Source organism: Belonocnema kinseyi, chromosome 10, assembly GCF_010883055.1.
Source record: "Belonocnema kinseyi isolate 2016_QV_RU_SX_M_011 chromosome 10, B_treatae_v1, whole genome shotgun sequence".
NCBI classification, from domain to species: Eukaryota; Metazoa; Arthropoda; class Insecta; order Hymenoptera; family Cynipidae; genus Belonocnema; species Belonocnema kinseyi.
In genome coordinates this window covers 14484483-14487582 of record NC_046666.1, presented here as the reverse complement: position 1 = coordinate 14487582, position 3100 = coordinate 14484483, and positions in this window count along the sequence as shown.

Genomic DNA, 3100 nt, shown 5'->3' with positions numbered 1-3100 from the left:
GTAAGTGAAACGAGTGCGAAATTCGAAATGTGTAGTTTATGAAAACAAAAGGAGAAGCATATTTTATTCATTAGAAAAATATAGTTGATATGTTCTACATAGAGTTTAATGTTTTACTATTCTCATTTTCATCAAAAACAATTTTTATAATCATTTTTTAATTTAATTTAATTTTAAATAATTAATGTCCTTTATGAAAATTGAACAACTTTAAATCCAAATTTATTGGTTCTACCTTACATTTGTCCCTTTTTGATGAAAATGTATTGTAGGTTAAGTTTACAGTAAATGACGAATTTCTTTAGAAAGTCTCGATCCCCATTTGAAAGAAATTGCAGAAATTGGCGACTTTAATGTTTCGCGTTTTCAAAGCTCTTGAAAATTCCTTGCAATTTTGTAAATACACTAAAACATTTCAAATCCTCTAAAATCACATAATAAATTATGGAAATCAATTGAAAATTCCTTGGAACCTTTTAAAATACTCTCAAATATATCGAAACCTGCAAAATCTTTAGAAACACCTTGACATCTTTTAAAGATTTCTAAAGTACTTTGGAATTTTTTAAAATAAACCTGCTAAAGTTGTTTAAATTTTTTTAAGTTCCTTTTAATTATAAAAAAAGTTGAAAATTCCTTGACATCTTTTATAACATCCTCAAATATTTAAAATCCTTTAAAATGTTTTGAAATCTCTTGAAATTTTTTAAAGCTCTTGAAAATTCCTTGAAATTTTAAAAATACCCTGAAATATATCAAATCCTTTAAAATCTCATACTAAATTTCTGTAATCAATTGAATATTCATTGGAACCATTTAAAATTCTCTCAAATTTTTCAAATTCTTCGAAATATTTTGAAATAACCAGAACTTTTTTTTAAATTTCTAAAGTACTTTGGAATTTTAAAAAATGTATCTTCTATTTTTTTTTTAATTCTTTGATATTCTTTAAAATTGTAACAAATAAATTGAAAATTCCTTCACATCTTTTAAAACATCCTCAAATATTAAAAACTTAAAATGCGATTGCGAAAATATTAAAAAAATTTAATTATAGGATCTAAACCTATATTTTTTTGTGAGCTAATTTTAACAAATATTTTGTTTATTTACTATGTTTTCATTAGCATTTCAATCCTGAAACTCATTTCACAGTTTCATTTAACATCTAGATTTTAATTGTTTAATTGGTTTGTTGTTGCATGTTTTCATTCCTGTAAGCTCATCATTTGTAAATATTTAGAATATTGAATACATTTCGTTCTGATCAAGGACAATATAATGCTTAAAAAAATTTCAAATAAATAATTATTATAAAAATTAAGTGTTTTATTATTTAGTTTAAAAGCCGTAAAATAATATTTTCTAATTTAAAATATGAGACAAATATTTTTTAGTTTTTCATCAATTATTTTTTTCACGAACTCAAGCGAATTATGAGAAAAAATTACAAAAATTTCATTTCAAAAAGTTGTATCTCCAATTCTTTGGAGTAAGTTGAAAATTTCTCCAAACTGCCAAAACAACGCTAATTTTTAGAAAAACTGTAAAATGTATTTTACGATTCTGTTACTTAGTTCTCGCTAAACTAAGTAGGAAAATTCAAAAATTTTAAATTTCTGACACTTAAAAATCAGAATTTTATAAAGGCCATTGTTTCCTCTTTCATCTACAGTTCAGCTACCTTTTCTGAAAATCACCTTTATATCGTAAAAATTTTAAATGAAAAAATACTTCTCAAGAACTTCGTATAGTGGACATAGAAGTAAAATAAATTTTTAACCAAGAAGAAGCTATTCTAGAAATATTTATACATGAAAAATTATATGAAAATATTTAAATTAAATTGAAAATTAATTTTAAGAATTACTATAAAAAATTGTTTTCAATAAAAATTAGAATAGTAAGATTTTCAGTTCTAAAAATGTATTTTTGGTTAAGAAAATGAATTTTCATCAAAAATTTATTTTCCGTCGCAGAGGTTACTTTTTCTCACCGAGAAACAAAAACTTTTCACAAAATACATAAAATGTCAGACAAATATTTGACTTGCTAAAGATATTCTCCATCTACTGTAAACTTAACCTACAATAAATTTTCATCGAAAAAGATCAAATGTAAGGTAAAACCAATCAATTTGGATTTAAAGTTGTTCAATTTTCATAAAGGATATTATTTATCAATTTAAAATTAAATTAAATTGAAAAATTACTATGAAAGAATTGTTTTTGATGAAAATGGGAATAGTAAAACATAAAACTTTATGTAGAACATATCAATTATATTCTTCTAATGCACAAAATATGCTCCTTCTTTTGTTCTCATAAACTACACATTTCGAATTTCGCGCTCGTTTCACTCACTTCACTGGATGACCATCGAGGGCGCTAAGTGTCAAAACCCTCTTTGAATTTGCCTCAAACCCCCTTTGGCAGATAAACTCCCTTTGGCATATGCATTTAAATATTAGTAAGAACATATTGAGGAGTGAAAAACTTTCTCGGTTCTATGACACATAAAGCTTTCTGAATTTATCACGTATACGAAACGGATGAAATGCAGCGTATAAGCCTAAAAAGAAATTTCTATAAATCATTGTAACGATAAGCTAAAATATCTTGTAATAGAATTTAGTAAAAAATGCTTATGTCGATCCTTTAGTACATATAACTTCGTATATCATCTAGTCCTGATCGGGAATCCTGGTCAGGGCCAGGCCGCGGATGAAACACACGCCAAGATCGGGGCCAGGTCGGGACACCCGATTGGGAAACCCGATCGGTGCTTGATGAGTCTCATTAGAATCCATTCATGAATTTCACAAATGGAGATTTAATATAAGTAAACTCGAAAGTATCGAATGGTCCTCTCCTTTCGAAGACCACCTTAATATTTTGAATTTCCAATTAAGTTATTTTAAGTTACAATGAAAGTACTACAGGCACGAAATGAAAAGGTTTAAGAATACCAAATTTAATTATTATTATTATTATTACATCATTAAGCCATTTCCCTTTCGGGGTAGGCGTGACTCACTCGGCAGGGGAAAGGAGTAATGTGTGGATGGGATAGAGATTTTTCAGATTGATCCAGAATTCTC